This window comes from Pecten maximus, chromosome 12 (genome assembly GCF_902652985.1).
Source record: "Pecten maximus chromosome 12, xPecMax1.1, whole genome shotgun sequence".
Classification (NCBI taxonomy): domain Eukaryota; kingdom Metazoa; phylum Mollusca; class Bivalvia; order Pectinida; family Pectinidae; genus Pecten; species Pecten maximus.
The window spans coordinates 29427497-29446360 of NC_047026.1; positions in this window are offsets into that span (position 1 = coordinate 29427497).

An 18864-nucleotide genomic window follows, 5' to 3' on the forward strand; every position below is an offset into this window, starting at 1 on the left:
AAACAAAATTGCAAAATGGTCCTAATGTCTCCCTTGACAATGCCTTACTTTTGGCCTTTAGTTGAGCGTTCGCCGCTGTGAGGAAGGTTTTGGGTTCTGTCCCCTGGCCGAGACATACCAGAGTCTTTAAAAATGGTAGTTGCTACTCCTGCTTAGCGCTCAGCATATTAGGAGCGGGACGACTGGTTCGCCCGTTGTCAGTATAATGTGACCGGGTGGGGTGTCTTACTTGTTGTCTTTGGCAGTATGCTTCAGTGAGGTAGCACTATAAATCGGTAAAAGTTCCGGCCTATCACAAGGAGACTTAACACGAACATACCGCAGCCTCCCAAAACATACATACGCACTAACCACACGCATTCATGTCGCACTCATGGGAGGCCGTCGTCCTTAAATGACCTTAGCTGTTAATAGGACGTTAAACAAAATAAACCAAACCAAACCAAAGCCATGAGACAGTGAAAAATGTCTCATAAGCAGAAAGCTCATTTTAACCATCACCGCCTCATATCCGGTCACTAGATCACTTAACTGCTATGACGATATCAACGGAGCGCTTATTCGACATCGATTTGTTAAACGCAGAAACAAACTGTCAACATGTCAACATGAGATTCGGTCCTGTTTCGGAGCAAGAAATGGAGGACTCGAAAAACACGCAAAAATAGTAAAAAAACAAAGTGAAGGTTTTACGTTCGTTCCTTGGGGAGGAAAGCGCATTTGAAGTTTTCCAAAGATGTTTTGAAGGACAATTTAAGAATTTTTTTTTGCTTCGGTAAGATTCTGCTTTATTACTAATTAAATGAATATTCAGACTAAAGATTGGTGTGAAGAGTTTTAATTAGGATATTGTAATCATAATGACTTTCTTTACACTTTTTAGCTCGAAAACACATTGTTACCCTCGGCTTCGCCTCGGGTGACAATGGTTTCCTCGGGTTGACAATATCCAATGTCAGATGCTAAAGAATGTAATATTTATATGATACCACATGTATGTAGAAAATTGGAGAAAATAAACGGATATATACATGTACCAATACTTAAAGACAAACAATCGATATTCAATTATCATATGAACAGAGCTTAGACAATCACATTATGTAGGTTTCAAACAAATAACAAACTGATACCACTGGAGAGTGTGACATCAACGCCGATCAAAACAATAAGGATATGATGTGCCTCCGAGACAAGGAATTAGATGGTCACCTCACCAAACACATACATTCAACACAAACAGGAAATCTTATAATTACTGCAAAAATCAAGAACCGATAATAGAATTACAAATTGTATATATGTTCATTTGTCGTGCAAACTGATTTGTATTGCTAAAAAGGATTTTCCCTGACTTACAACCTGATGTTTTATATCGCGATGAACGCCTCGAGCTGATGTCTTTTTACAATCATATTCAAATATACTGATCGAAATTATCTTTTTTCTGTTTAAAACATTTATATTCTATTATGATTTATAACGATAATGTATGGTATTTCATATTCTCCTTACCTTATAATGTACCCCTACCAACATTAGGTGTATCAGTCAACAATGACAATTAGTCTCAATGACCGCTGGCCATCCCTGTATGTATCTGCCATGTCTTGTCTTATCTTGTTGTTAGAATACTCCGCTTCTTTAACGGAGCACCCAGAGGAGTTCTGGTAATATTTCTATGGAGTAGTTTTCTTTAATAAAATTCGTATTCCTGATATTGCATAATTTGAAATTTTCATATGTTCTTATCCGTCTTGTTCTCAAATGGGATTTAGATTTATTTACTATATAGTATATACAAGTATCCATATGTTCCTCCCAAAGATTAATTATAATCATGAGAAAGCAAGAAGCCTAGCACGTTCACAATGAATGGAGCTTATCAGCTCCCTTGACACCAGCTCGAGGCAGGAACTGTTTTCCCCTGAACATGGAGTGGGGGCTGTACACTTTGATGCGTTGTCAAGCACAATCTGGGTCAAGGTTTCAGATTAATTGACAAGTTTGATGGACTTTTTCGCGGTAATTAATTTCTAGATGTTGTTATTTTAGTCATATATGGTTTCCTAGCTGGTTCCATGGCTTCACAGGTTGCAATAAAATGTTCTCTGGTTTCGATCCGTGCTTACACATTTTGCACATACGGTTAACGTTGTATTGCATGGTTGGAGATTGCCCGGTTGGACTGGAGCGTAAATGTTCCAGATACAGCCTCGCCTTCACTTCACATGTACAGTAACATGCAGGTGATGAACGTCACCTACACTAGCTAAGTCAGGATTGAGGTAATTCAGTGAGGATTTCTGATGGATGTCCTCCTTCCAGGTTGTTTTTTGCTTTTTGTAGCATTCTCTTCCAGTTTTTTTTAGTTGGTACAAGTAGGTCTTACATCAAGAGTAGATTTCTAGTATTAGAAAAAAAAACCACTTAAGACTGATTTTTTTTCAGTTGCTAACTATCTGGTTTCGATTTCATATTCGATCAACTCTGGAGATATGACAATACTGTAGAAAAGGTTCAAGGTATTTTTTTCATGAATTAGGACTTACAGTGGGAGGATCCCTAGGGTGGGTGGGGGGGGGGGGGGGGGGGGGGGGTGGGGGGGGGGGGGGGTAAGTCTGTATATTCCCTTGTCAGTGGTGTTGCGTAATATTAGGTCTCTGTTTGCGAGAAGATACTGCAACAGTAAGGACTGAAGTTGGTTATTTATAGACTGTATGCTTTCTATGTGGGTCAATCTGGCTCAAAGCATGTCAGACTCGATTTGATTAAATCGCTCTGCCAGGTCTCTTGTTGGGATGTGTCCCGTTGGGGTTGCTGTGATCTAAACTCGTGCTTTCCCAGGTTTGAGTTTGTTAGCTGGAGTTGACAGATTTTGTTCGATCTCTCTAGTTCATCTGCATGTGTAACTTTTTTGCCAGGCGGTAAATGTAATGTCTTTGGATAAGTTCAGTCGCTGTTGGATGCAACATTTTTTGGTTAATGATTGTTTACAAGCCTTGACCTTACGTTGATCTGTAATGAGGGGATCAGTTTTTGATTTGACATGTGTCGTTGTAAATAATACGTTAAGTTGTGTTGGTTGTTCCCATTTGAAGATGTAGCGGTGGTAGTGCCTGTCACTTGATGGACCTGATTATTATGAGGTTGAAATCGATTTTGAGCAGGGGCAGGAGTCAATACCTTCAGAATGATGGTGGTTGTTGACCATGGAACCTCTTCTCTGACCATGGGTTCCTCTTCTAGTAGATAATTAGCATCTACGGAAAATGGGGTCAACACAGTTAACTGTTGACACATCAGACAGCTGTATTGGTTGTCAGTGTCATTGGTGTAAAAATCTATAACGGGTTTGTAAAAACGTTCGCATTCATAGCAAACCCATATGTTACAGAAGTCACATTTTACTCAAGTTCTTACATTCAGATAACAGTGCGCACTGAATTGTGCTGATCTGTGTTGACATCCAAATCATGATCGCTGGTAAACATGTTGTTATCATGATGTATCAGATGTTCCGACATCAGTGTATGTCGATGGGAGATAGTATTTACGTTGCCGTTGTTGTCGGAGGCTAAACTATGGCCCCATCAATCACACCATTAATTTGTTTGTCTGATTTGTCCATCCCAGGTAATTTATCAATAACAGCGTCAATCGTTTTTGCGTGTAATTGGTCACGAAATTCTGCTACCTTTTTACCATTTATAAGAATGGACGTTTGGGTGTCATACAGGTTAATGGTATAATGAGGTCTTTGTCCAGCCTTACCACTTTGTAACCTGTTGAATACCTTGATTGGTGTCTCTGGGATAGTACCGTTGTTGTCACTCGATGTTATCAGGAGCCAGGTTTGGGTCAAATTCTAATTTCTTCAGGAGTTTTCTTTTAAAATTTTCAAAGAATGCAGTAGAGCATGTAGCTAATGTTATATGTGTGTTGTTATCCTTCTGGATGACATTCACAAATGGGCGATCACAGGCTTTTCACAGGTCCTATAGTGACTTTTCTTTAATATTTAAGTTGTACAACTTTGCGTTGATCAATCAATGCGTTTGAGACGCTTTGACTATCCGAGAGATTAAGGGTCATGAGGGCGCTTGACTTGTCAGCCGGCATATCAAAAAAGGGAATGGATATTGAAAGTATTTGTTGCTTTCCAGTCCATTCATTTTCGTAGCTGAAACCAAGGAAACAGATTTGGATAATGTAGATTACACACGGGAATACAATAAGAATAAAACACCTTGACCCGGTTAGTTAGATCGGGAGGTTGGGTTCATGTCTCCAATACATGTCACAGCGTAGGACAGACCGCCATATGCATCTTGCTGACTAGTCGTTGCTGTGCAGCTAAATGGTTAAAAGTCATTTTTTAATATGTATAGAGGTTAAACCTAGGTATTAAAATCCTCCTCCTTGTTGCAGGAAAGAGGATTAAGAATGATGATGATAAAATTTAAAACGGTGGGAACTCGATGGGTGAGAAGACAGACATTAAGATATAGGCCGCCATCTTTTGGGCTACCAATGAGCCTTATTAATACAATGCTGTTATTCTCTTTTGTATGTTACAACATATTCGTAGTCGGCCTTGAAAAATGTAATAATTTCCAGGTATCCTAGTTTTTTATGAAAGGTAGATTGACTTCGGTTAGCGGCACGTGCTAACAGATCTATAATCAAACACAAACGTGTCTGTGACATTTTGAGTCATTTAGAGCCAACAGCCTGCATTCTGTCATCTCGTGTTCGTCATCTCTGTTTCAGTGGTCTTATTGAAGTTCAAGTTATTGAAGTTATTTAGTTCAAACATATATATGTTACAAGTGTAGTACTGTAACAAAGAAACATTTGACGTACGTCTGGTCCGAGACCTTGATAGCCTATACAAGTATCTGGTTCTGGTGAACAAAGTACATTGTATATCTATAGACCCATTTGCAACCTAATATATATCTATATCACATAGTTCTACCAACAGGCAAACCATTGTATAGGTCACAAGCCGGTTAGTGAAATTCGTCACTACTCGGCACGTATCAATACACTAGACAGATGTGTTATATAAATGATATAACATAGCATTACCGTAACGTCCGGAGATATAAAACGCCATCATAGGACAAAAGGTCCATATGACTTGTATGACAGAAAAATGCATTAAAAAAAGACAAAGACTAAATTTAATTTGACAGTACGAGTTTTAGCGACACATTATACAAACTTCAAACTATCTGATAAAAGTCTACACTTGGTCATGCCAATAACATGAACATTCTTACCATTTTCTTTTTAAATGACGTCTATGACCCATCCATTCACTTCAAGAAAGATTTGCATTCTTCAACATTTTCGCAAGAGATCCCAATGGAATCTTCGCGCCCACCAGTATAACTGATATTTTCTCTCATTTATCATCTGTGCTCTTTTCTTCTTTGAAAGCAAGTCGAATATACATATTTGAAAAAAATATCAATCGAAAGCTCCCTGAGAAATAATAACTACCACCAATCAATTCCTCAAGAAATGGCGATAACAAGGTCCAACTTTCAAAATCCAAGATGACCACCTTCCGACCATTTTGCCATTTTGTTTTCCTGCTTAGTCCCCCAAAAAAGTACAGGGCTTCTGCAGAAATAGCGATAATAGCATTCAACTAAAGTTCAAGATAGCTATTTCGGTTTCCCGATCTGATTAAACAATGAACGGGTACAACTAAGGACCAAGGAGAACCTACACATCAAGTATGAGGTACACCTTTTCAGTAATGCTCTAGAAATAGCGAAAACAAACTTCAGCTGTCAAAATCAAAGATGGCCGTCTGTCAGCCATTTGCTTTCCCTTATCAACCTCAGAATCGATGGCCACAGCAAAGAACAGAGGAGAATTTGTACATAAAGTTTCAGCAATATCCTTCCAGTACTTCTCAAGAATTTGCATCTCAAAAATGACCTGGCTAAACTAGGGTTTGGTTTGGTTTATTTTGTTTAACGTCCTATTAACAGCTAAGGTCATTTAAGGACGGCCTTCCGTGCATGCGACATGCGTATGTGTGTTTTGAGAGGCTGCGGTATGTTCGTGTTAAGTCTCCTTGTGATAGGCCGGAACTTGTGCCGATTTATAGTGCTACCTCACTGAAGCATACTGCCGAAGACACCCAGCAGCACACCCCACCCGGTCACATTATACTGACAACGGGCGAACCAGTCGTCCCGCTCCTAATATGCTGAGCGCTAAGCAGGAGCAGCAACTACCATTTTTAAAGACTCTGATATGTCTCGGCCAGGGGACAGAACCCAAAGCCTTCCTCACAGGGGCGAACGCTCAACTAAAGGCCAAAAGTGAGGAATTGTCAAGGGAGACATTAGGAAGAAGAAAGTTGTTCAGAAAGAAGAGAAAAGATAAGATCCCAAATTTAGTCGCCTCTTACGATCATGCAATGGGGGCAGCAGGTACAATTCTTACGCCCTACCTGCAGGGCAGCTAAACTAGGGACCAAGGGGATACATGTGAAGTTTGAGAAATGTTCCTCCAGTAATTCTTAAGAAATAGCGATAACAACTTAAAATGAAACTGGCTGAACTAGGGACCAAGAGGATCCATGTAAAGTATTGGAATACCCTCCCAGCATTTCTAAGACATTGAAGATAATAAAGATCGTTGCTAGTTACTTGCTATTTGGCTTGGACGTCTCGCTGAGCCATTCGGTTCAAGCATGATTGTATATTGGGTGTATTGACAGACGAGGCGATATATATTAGGTGTATTGAAAGACGGGGCGAGTGCCCGTGCATAAACCAAATAACTCAGGGAGGCTCCCAGCGAGGCGAGTGTCTGTGGTTTATGGACAAACGACAGACAACGGACGTTTTGGATAGCCCAATATCTGAATCACGAGTTATAAATTTATTTTGCATATCAATTCATCGTGTTGCCACGTAGTCCAAACCCCCCTTTGTTACGTCTGGTTAGAAACCTTGATATCCTATTATTGTGTCTCTCAACTGATCTGGTTTTATTTTCGATATTTCTCCGTTACCATGGATACAAAAAATGTCCAAGATACAACAATCTTGTTTGTAAGATTGTCCAGGCTAAAACTTGAAAACCGCTCAGCTGATCTACCAATCTTTGTACAAATGTCAGGCTAATGTTAAGTTGTTTCTCTTGCTCTGAGTGAAATTTAATTTTTGAATGTTTTCTTTTTACAAGGAAACAAATAGGCAGAAATGGAAAATTCTTTCCAGTCTTTAACTTTGATATCTCCGTTATCATGTCGAGTGTTCCAGCTATTGTAGGTATCAAGTACATGTACTTAAATGATGGAGAATTCTAATCAGCGACCATGCATACCTCATTTCGTCTCTATATGACTATACAGTGTTTGTCATTCCAACAGCAATACAGGGCCCATATTGCAAATCAAATGTCTCGTTATGTTATGATTATGGGTGGACACGTATTACATTGAACCACAGATACGATCGACAAAACTGTATCGTAATCACATAAACAGCATAACACTTTATTATAGTGAACTTAGATAAAATTCTCAATACCTCATGTGAGATAAATTTAAAGATACTAAAATCAAGTGCATTCATTGCATTTTCCCTCAATTAATACCACACAAATTGGACGACATCTCTTTCCTGGTAAAGTTGATATTATGATCATACACTTATTTAGTAAACACATTCTAGGTAAGATATTATGACGTCAATTTTCTGTGACTATTCACAATGTAAAAATCGTCGGTGAAGAGCTTTTGTTTTCTTATTTTTCATTTTACATATCCGATTTCTTATGCCTTATTACAGTTATTATATTAAGTGTTGATAGTTATTATATTAAGTGTTGACAGTTATTATATTAAGTGTTGACAGTTATTATATTAAGTGTTGATACAGTTATTATATTAAGTGTTGACAGTTATTATATTAAGTGTTGATAGTTATTATATTAAGTGTTGACAGTTATTATATTAAGTGTTGATAGTTATTATATTAAGTGTTGATAGTTATTATATTAAGTGTTGATAGTTATTATATTAAGTGTTGATACAGTTATTATATTAAGTGTTGACAGTTATTATATTAAGTGTTGATACAGTTATCATATTAAGTGTTGATAGTTATTATATTAAGTGTTGATACAGTTATTATATTAAGTGTTGATACAGTTATTATATTAAGTGTTGATACAGTTATTATATAAGTGTTGATACAGTTATTATATTAAGTGTTGATACAGTTATTATATAAGTGTTGGTAAAGTTATTATATTAAGTGTTGATACAGTTATTATATTAAGTGTTGATACAGTTATTATATAAAGTGTTGATTAGTTATTATATTAAGTGTTGATACAGTTATTATATTAAGTGTTGATTAGTTATTATATTAAGTGTTGATACAGTTATTATATTAAGTGTTGATTAGTTATTATATTAAGTGTTGGTACAGTTATTATATTAAGTGTTGATACAGTTATTATATTAAGTGTTGATACAGTTATTATATTAAGTGTTGATTAGTTATTATATTAAGTGTTGGTACAGTTATTATATCAAGTGTTGATACAGTTATTATATTAAGTGTTGATACAGTTATTATATTAAGTGTTGATACAGTTATTATATTAAGTGTTGACAGTTATTATATCAAGTGTTGATACAGTTATTATATCAAGTGTTGATACAGTTATTATATTAAGTGTTGATACAGTTATTATATTAAGTGTTGATAGTTATTATATTAAGTGTTGATAGAGTTATTATATAAGTGTTGATACAGTTATTATATTAAGTGTTGATAGTTATTATATTAAGTGTTGATAGAGTTATTATATAAGTGTTGATACAGTTATTATATTAAGTGTTGATTAGTTATTATAGTAAGCGTTGTTTACAGTTATCATATTAAGTGTCGAAACAGTTATCATATTAAGTGTTGATACAGTTATTATATAAGTGTTGATACAGTTATTATATTAAGTGTTGGTACAGTTATTATATTAAGTGTCGAAACAGTTATCATATTAAGTGTTGATACAGTTATTATATAAGTGTTGATACAGTTATTATATTAAGTGTTGGTACAGTTATCATATTAAGTGTCGAAACAGTTATCATATTAAGTGTTGATACAGTTATTATATAAGTGTTGATACAGTTATTATATTAAGTGTTGGTACAGTTATCATATTAAGTGTCGAAACAGTTATCATATTAAGTGTTGATACAGTTATTATATAAGTGTTGATACAGTAATTATATTAAGTGTTGGTACAGTTATTATATTAAGTGTCGAAACAGTTATCATATTAAGTGTTGATACAGTTATTATATAAGTGTTGATACAGTTATTATATTAAGTGTTGATACAGTTATTATATTAAGTGTTGATACAGTTATTATATTAAGTGTTGATACAGTTATTATATTAAGTGTTGACAGTTATTATATTAAGTGTTGATACAGTTATTATATTAAGTGTTGATACAGTTATTATATTAAGTGTTGATACAGTAATTATATTAAGTGTTGATTAGTTATTATATAAGTGTTGACTGTTGATACAGTTATTATATTAAGTGTTGATACAGTTATTATATTAAGTGTCGAAACAGTTATCATATTAAGTGTTGATACAGTTGTTATATAAGTGTTGATACAGTTATTATATTAAGTGTTGATTAGTTATTATATAAGTGTTGATACAGTTATTATATAAGTGTTGATACAGTTATTATATTAAGTGTTGATTAGTTATTATATAAGTGTTGATACAGTTATTATATTAAGTGTTGATACAGTTATTATATTAAGTGTTGATTAATTATTATATAAGTGTTGATACAGTTATTATATTAAGTGTTGATACAGTTATTATATTAAGTGTTGATACAGTTATTATATTAAGTGTCGATACAGTTATTATATTAAGTGTCGAAACAGTTATTATATTAAGTGTCGATACAGTTATTATATTAAGTGTTGATACAGTTATTATATTAAGTGTTGATACAGTTATTATATTAAGTGTTGATACAGTTATTATATTAAGTGTTGATACAGTTATTATATTAAGTGTTGATTAGTTATTATAGTAAGCGTTGTTTACAGTTATCATATTAAGTGTCGAAACAGTTATTATATCAAGTGTTGATACAGTTATTATATTAAGTGTTGATACGACCAAACGATAGTGTTGTTGTGATATTGAAATTTTAAAAGAAATTTCAAATCGGCTGTATGTATTGCCTTTTATGGGTAACTAAGCTAGAAAACAAAAACAAAACGAACACTTAAACGATGATATAGGGTCATTTCTGTAGTACCAGAATACCGAGTTTCGAGTATAATTATAATATGCTGGCTACACAGATCTTGTAGCTTATTTTCATGATCTTTGTCTTTGTGTCTTGAAAAGGGACGGGTTGACTCGCTCGAATATTTGACAAATCACTTGTGTACTCTCGCTATTCACCCCCCCCCCCCCCCCCCCCCCCCAAATGGTACCACAATAAGAGCTCGGGTAAGAGTACATAAACAGCACATGCAATGCAGATGGAACTTGGACATTTGCAGAAAGAAGGCTTTCAGAGTTTTTCATATTTCAAACTTATTCTGTAAATCCTATTGAAAGAAGAGAAAAGGAAATGCACTTTATCAAATGTTCAAACCAAATCTGAACAGTATTGTTTAAAATAATGCAGACATTTGTAGATTTATCTCCCGTACAATTATGACGTCACATATTCAAATCTTTCACCAACACATAGTGCATATGACACATTGTGTTAATAAATATATGCATAACATAGTCAGTACATGTACCAATGCACCATTCAAATGTTGATGTTTTTTTCAAGAACGTGGATGTGGTCAGTGGTATAAGCTGCGGGTAGATATTGCTAGCCTTCTCACACCAAACCCATCTTCGTCCCTCCGCATTCCATCCTTGATATCAGCACAAAAGCAGAATTCAAGGGAAAAGTCGCAATAAGGCGCTTTAGAATGAGACGCAAATGGTGTTGTTGCCACGTTTCAAGTCAATATCACTTTTTATAGAACGTGATCCACTTCTGATTGATCAGCAGAGAGTTCACATAAAATAATAAATATCAATATAAAAAACCTCCGAAATAATTCACATGCTTTGTATATATACGTACTGTTTTAGATTACATTGATATTGTGACATGCATCATTTTAAAGTACGTAAATCTATATGAAAATACTAGTAAGAATATTTTTTATGGAGAAATTTGGACAGCAATACTTAATAAAAGAATATACTTAAATTATAACACATTTCATCATATTTTCAGCAATATCTACCTTGTACGTTTTATTTCATAAATCTTAATTCGATAACACATCAAGATAAATATTTTCGTAAATATCATAGCCTATGCAAGTTTTAGATATGTTTAAGACAGAGTTCGCATGGAACTATATAACATTATTTTCATACACATTTATTGAATCCATTAAAAGACACTCTTAACACTCAGTAGGGTTTATGTTCAACTCGAATATCTAAATACGGACTTATTGATAACTTCAACTAAGAAATCAGCTAGGAAGTTTCATTAGTGTCTCATCCTAACTTAATGACTACCCGTAGCATTATTAGCAGCCAGGGTCATTTAAGGACGTGTCAGGTTTTGGAGGTAGAGGAAAGCCGAGTATTCGGAGGAAAACCACCGGCCTACTGTCAGTACCTGGCAACTGCCCCACGTTTGTTTGTTTTTGTTTAACGTCCTATTAACAGCCAGGGTCATTTAAGGACGTGTCAGGTTTTGGAGGTGGAGGAAAGCCGAGTACCCGGAGAAAAACCACCGGCCTACTGTCAGTACCTGGCAACTGCCCCACGTTTGTTTGTTTGTTTGTTTTTGTTTAACGTCCTATTAACAGCCAGGGTCATTTAAGGACGTGCCAGGTTCGGAGGTGGAGGAAAGCCGGAGTACCCGGAGAAAAACCACCGGCCTTCGGTCAGTACCTGGCAAATGCCCCACGTACATGTAGGTTTCGAACTCGCAACCCAGAGGTGGAGGGCTAGCGTTAAAGTGTCGGGACACCTTAACCACTCGGCCACCGCGGCCCCACGTAGGTCTAGGCTCCACCTCTGGGTTGCGAGTTCGAAACCTACGTGGGGGCAGTTGCCAGGTACTGACCGTCCTTAAATGACCCTGGCTGTTAAACAAAAACAAACAAACCTCATTATTAGCTCGTCTCTTCGAAGAAGAGGGAGAGCTTATGTTGTCACCCCGGCGTCGGCGTCGGTTTTTCAAATGTTAAGTTGTTGGTGCAAGTGTTGAAAGACATAGTAATTTATGGTAATATGGTCCCCGTGAGGGTTAAACTATTCCTTGCCGGAGTCAAACTAAAATAAATTTTTGGACCCTCCAGATTTTTTTTGACTTACAATATTTCTGCATTAAGTTTTTGATACTAGTGTTGAAAGTGTACATCACTTTATAATTGTACTGGGATGCTGATGTTTGGCAATAAAGTCCCTTCTAGAGTTAAACTATCTACTGCCGGAGTTAAACTAAACGATTTTTTTTATAAATTCTGGTTTTTGGGAAAAACCTGATTTTTCAAATTTTTGGACTCTGATATTTGGTAAAAGAGTCCCTCTAAAGTAACTCTATCCCTTCTGGGTGTGAAACTGAAAAACAAACTACGTGAAAATGCTCACGTTAGACAATTTAAACTGCTCCTCATTTTTCAAGGGTACAACTCTCATTAGGATAAGTTTTTATCAAAAATGAAAAGAAATAGGTCTGAAAGTAATTATTTAATATATTTATTCAACTTACAACAGCATAGCTTGTTTCCCGCTATCACTACACCTATATATCAAATAGATTTGACTAATTATCCTTTACAATATCTTTTTTTGTTTCTCTCTGAAACAATTGACCAATTTGTCAGTGTTTCAGAGAAAAACGAAACAAATCCCATAACAAAACCCCAATTAAATTGCTTATTTGTCTAATCCTGTTTTTATGGTTGGTATTTAAGGGTGAAGTATTTAAAACCATATTTTTATCGCCGTCCATCTGTTTTCAAAATGACTGAATTGTTCTGTAGTACCAATGTAAAAACTTTAAGAAATCACTGTTACTTAGTTAATAAGTATTTATATATTTGATTAATAGTTAATTAATTAGTAATTGCACAACAGTATTTTCTTTATCAGAACCTTCTAGAGAAAATATGTCTAGGAATATAATTTCAAGTATGTGATTGTCTTTTTATGTCTTAAAAATTCGTGTAGTTTAAAATTGCAATTGTAATATTGTAATTGTATGATATACACTTTTTGTGATGGCAAAAAATATTAACACATGCTTTATTGAAATGTATAATACTTTGTGTTACATTGGCTGTGTTCTCCGCTGTCTTGCTCAAATGTAAAATGTTGTCATATGGGGGTCTTCCCCGAACACCAACTCTGGTTAGGGTGGGGTGTTTACATAGGGGTTAAGGTGTGTTGATAGGGGAGTTATAGTCTGTTACAGAAATATCCTCAGCAGTGTAAGAACCTGTTGGGTGTCAGAAAATCATTAGCTGCTAATAAAATATTACTGTATTTCATTGTATTGCATTTATGATTGTCAAACTGTTTCGGAAACAGTGTATAAAACTGAAGCACACTTTGGAAATCATCATATTTTGCTTTGATATTTGAATTATCAACATCTCGGCATACATATGTACATATGTACTTACTGAATCTTGAATTGCAAAACGATTGTATCGTTGGATAATTGATCAAACGTTAACATTTTGTTAAATTTTGTGTCGTATTGATTTAATTTGTGTTTGTTTTCAGATTTAGTGTAAATATTTAAAAAAAAAATACTTTAATGCAATTGTTTAATTTACATTCTTTTATATCATTTCAGCAAATTCTTGCAGAACAATATTCTTGTGTGTATCTGTTTCAGGTTTAGTAAATAAAAATATTTTTTGTTTATCATACGCGGAATGGCAAATGCACAGGTCAGCGTTATAATAACTTCATCATCAACAGATATAAAATCAGTGCTTTGAATTTAGAAAACAATTTATTTGTATATTTAATCTGATATTGTCATTATCAATAGCAAAATATATAATTAGGCATAGTGCTTTTAATTTTTTTTTATTATTTATTTATTTTATATAGAGTCTATGTTTATTGATTTAATTTTGTTATTCCAATATTACTAGTAAAATATTCCATATGATAGTGCTTTGAATTTAGACAACTATATCTGATTCATATACCTGAGCTGACCCTATTTTTTTTTTACCTGAGTTGGAATTCCACATTGAAACAGACTATAACTAAACTTCAAAGAGCTTCCTACATAAACACCTTCCTTTGTCTTTACCAGAGTTGGTGTTCGGGGAATGAGCCGTCATATGTATGTATATTGTGATCCTATATGCTATTTGCATACGGAATAAAAATAATTGAAATTGGTATTTACCTGTGGAGCAAGGAACTTTGGGAAGCTCACTCAAGCGTGAAGGTGTGATATCCTGCCAATCAAAAACAAAAGTCAAGGATAGTAAGGGCTACACTTCTTTTGTTTAGTGATTGAAGTGTCACTTTATAACAGGGTCTTATTTTTAGGTGGTTTACTAATAGAAAGTGACGATAAAAGTTAATTTGAGATCTTAAAAGAGGTGATTTGGTCTGCTACCGAAGTTTTCCAATACCCTACTTATCTGTAAATTAATTCTATCAAAATTGCTATCACAACCTGTTTCTATATATATCTTTAATGTATATCACTATGTACTATCCAACTTTGAACTGATTTTTTGATAATCTCTCCTACTGCATATCATAACCTGAATTATTCGGACCTGTATAGGCTTAGCCTGTTGTCCAATCCATTTTTATATCTAAATTCTATCTCTATTATGAAATATTGTATGTAAATTAATTCAAATGCTTGATGGAATAAAATATTTTGAAATGAAATGAAATAAAATAACTTGAATGCCAAGTCCTAAACATGGAATGCAAAATGTTACTTTTAATAACTAAAATAACTACATAACTCTTTACAATTATATTACTATTTATACTTTGAAGTATGTTGATAGATAAACTATTTGCCGTCATATTTTGTTGACGATGCAATGAAATACAGTGTCACAATGTTAACTTGAAAAGTGTAATATATCCACTTCTGTCGGGGGCTGCATCATTGTATTATATCCATATACGTGTTTGTTCTCCACTTTTTAGAATAAAACCTTTAATTGGTGAAATGTTCATCAGCGTTTTGTGTAATCTTTTTCACATCACTAAACTTTAGACGTATATGTTTTAATTTCACGAATAAATTATCACAATGATAAAATATATTCCTATTATATATATATACTAATTAATTCAAGACCTGATATCGATTAATAAGGTAATTAGATAAGACAGCTTCATGGATGAGCGCTCCAGGCCAGGGCTAGCCACTGAGTTTGGTGGTAAGGGATTACTGCTGTCCAGGTAAGGTAGTATACAGCTAGCAGTCCGTGTGTTGCCGTGCTATAAAATAGCCCGAGGCAAATCTTCCCACCAAAATAGTGCTTTTCTCCAATTTTAGATACTGTCCCATATTTCTAGTATCGTCCGGCTAAACGAGTACAAATCATGATATAAAAGGACACATCACCGAATGTTAGACAGCAAAGAGAGAATTAGTGCTTATTCATCTTTTTTTTTTTTAGACAATAAGGGAAATACAAGTGCCTGTTACAACACTTTAGACACTGAAAACAATATTAGTGCCTATCACAACAGTTTAGGTAAGTTTCACAAAATTTGGCTTAATTGCCAAAAATTTGTGATTGAATTTCACAATTAGGTATGTTTCTGAAAATAGGCTGTGCTGTGCTATATATGTGCTTATTTGGTAAAACTAGTAAATTTTAAATTAGTAGATAATATGAAAAAATAGGTCAATCGTGTCTCCCAGTGGGGGATAATACATGGCTTTTTTGACATTCGTTGGCAAAGACGTTTTTTTTAAGGCTATACAAAATTTTTCCTCATCCGAAAAAAGTGGTGGGGGTGTGTGTGTGTGTCCTGACCCCCAGGGCCTATTGATTATTGAGAAGTCTTTTGAAGATTTAGCCTATTTGACCCCGTGACCTTGAAAGTAGGTCAAGGTCATCATTTAGTAGCCCTTCACCAAAGCATGCTACAGACCCAATATCAACTCTCTGGCACTGTTGGTTATTGAGAAGAAGTCGTTTAAACATTTCAGCCTTTTCAAACCCTGTGACCTCGAATGAACTTGGTAGCCCTTTACCTGAGCATGCTAAAGGACCAATATCAAATACCTGGGCCTCTTGATTATTGAGAAAAAGTTGTCTAAAGATTTTAGCCTATTTGACCAATGTGACCTTGAATATAGGCCAATGCCATTCATTTGAACAAACTCAGTATGACTTTACCCCAGCATGCTAAAAAATCAATATAAAATCCCTGGGCCTCTTGGTTATTGAGAAAAATTTGTTTAAAGATTTTTGCCTATCTGACAAATGTCCAGTATGCCAAAAGGCCAATATCAAATCCCTGGGTCTCCTGGTCATTGAGAAGTTGTTTAAATATGTTAGCCTATTTTATCTGAGTGACCTTTATTGTAGGTGAAGGTCATTCATTTAACCAACTTGGTGTCCTTTTGCTCCAGCATGCTACAGGAACAATATGAAGTCCCTGGGCCCTTTGGTTATTGAGAAAAAAATGTTAAATATTTTAGCTAATGTGAACCCCGTGACCTTGAAAGTAGGTCAAGGTCATCCATTTGAACAAACCTGGTAGCCCTTCATCCCAGCAGGCTTCAGGCCCAATATGTCTCTGGGCCTCTTGGTTATTGGGAAGAAGTTGTTTAAAGATTTTAGCCCATTTGACGACCTTGAATGACCCCAAGGTCAATGTCATCCATTTAAAAAAACCTAATAGCCCTTCACCCCAGCATGATACAGGCCTAATATAAACTCCCTGGCACTCTTTGTTATTGAGAAGCAGTTTAAACATTTCAACCTATTCAACCCCTGTGACCTTGAATAAAGGTCAAAGTAATTAATTTGAACAAACTCGGTAGTCCTTTACCCCAGCATGCTAAAGGTTCAATATCAAATCCCTGGGCCTCTTGGTTATTGAGAAGCTATCTAAAGATTTTAGCCTATTTGACCCGTGACCTTGAATAAAGGTCAAGGTCATTCATTTGGACAAACTTGGTAGCCCTTCATCCTAGCAGGCTACAGGCCTAATATCAAGTCCCTGTGCCCCTTGGTTATTGAGAAGAAGTTGCTTGAAGATTTTAGTCTATTTGACCCGTTACCTTGAAAGTAGGTCAAGGTCATCCATTTGAACAAACTTGGTAGGTCTTTATCCAAGTATGATACAGGCCCAATATCAGTACCCTGGGACTTCAGATCTGGTTATTGAGAAAAAGTCGTTTGAATGAAAAGTTTGATCACTTTACGTAGGTAATCCTAACCCTCCGGTCATGATGCTAGTGCCCCGTGATGTAAACATGTTAGAGTTGTTTCGGCCTGCATTAGTAGCCTTTTACTAGGGTGGAGGGGTGGCACAGTGGTAACAAACTTGCCTTTCACCTAGGCGGTCAGGGTTTGATTCCCCGATCAGATGTGAAAAGGTACGGGGTACTTGGGTTTTCCCAGGCTTCCCCCATATTAAGACTCCTCACGCGCTTCCATCCGGCCAACAAGCGTGATTAATGTAAGTTAGTATAACTTGTTTCTCAATGGTTGTAAAATAAATAAAGCTTAGTCCTTACATATGGCTGTGTGTTTCGACACAGACCCAGATATCACGCGTGACCTATCACATCATAGTCTGAACAGCTCCCATGGCAACTTCTAAAATCTCCAACGTGGGTAAGGCAAAATTAAGATATCAAATTTAAAACAAATGTTTACATCTGATTCAAACTATTCTGATTTTAACTTGCTATTTATTGATTATTCAATTGTGATACCAAATACATGCCTCTAAACAAGTCCCGTATTTTACTGATCAAACAACAGTATGTGGGAAAATGTTCATGATCTGGAAACCCCTGATTCGAGGGGGGCTTGGACATGGGTTGGAAAAAAACATAACGAACTTGACTGATACATGTACTCCTTGTTACACGCCAATGGCTAAATATCACGACTATATGCCTCTTGACAATTGGAACATTTGATTCAGGCCTTTTAAGTGGGAAATGATCACCCAATCGATAATTCTTAATCAAAGCTGCAACATGATGTACATACGTACTGATCAAGTATGACATCTTGATATTTTATGAAGTCCATTAAAAAGTAGGCTTTGAAGCTGGCTAGCTAGACGATGAATGTCCAAGTGAAGCTCATTTGTCCTCCTTACAGTTACAGGTGACATATTACTATGTACTTCGAAACTGCACCTGCCTAGCAGTGCTTACACAGGAACGTGACATGAATTCTCAACCCACGGTCCATATACAAGTGTATTATAAACACTATTATACATACGGACTTTAACTGTGGTTTGGGAATTAGCAGGGGTGTAAAAATATTTTTCAAGCCACTTGCCCCGGGCAAGTAGAGCTACAAAATGTAGATTTTGAATTTTAGCAGGCACAGGGACTCGGCTCTAATTTAGAGCCGAGTCCCTGTGCCTGCTAAAATTCAAAATCACCAACATTTCTACATGCATTGTATGCAGACCACCAACATATCATACCTTGTGCGAGACCATTGTATTTCATTATAATCGCTTGAAGGTCTTCATTTTTTTTATTTCACTTTCACACTCAAAAGACAGATATTACCTTCGCACGTAGAGG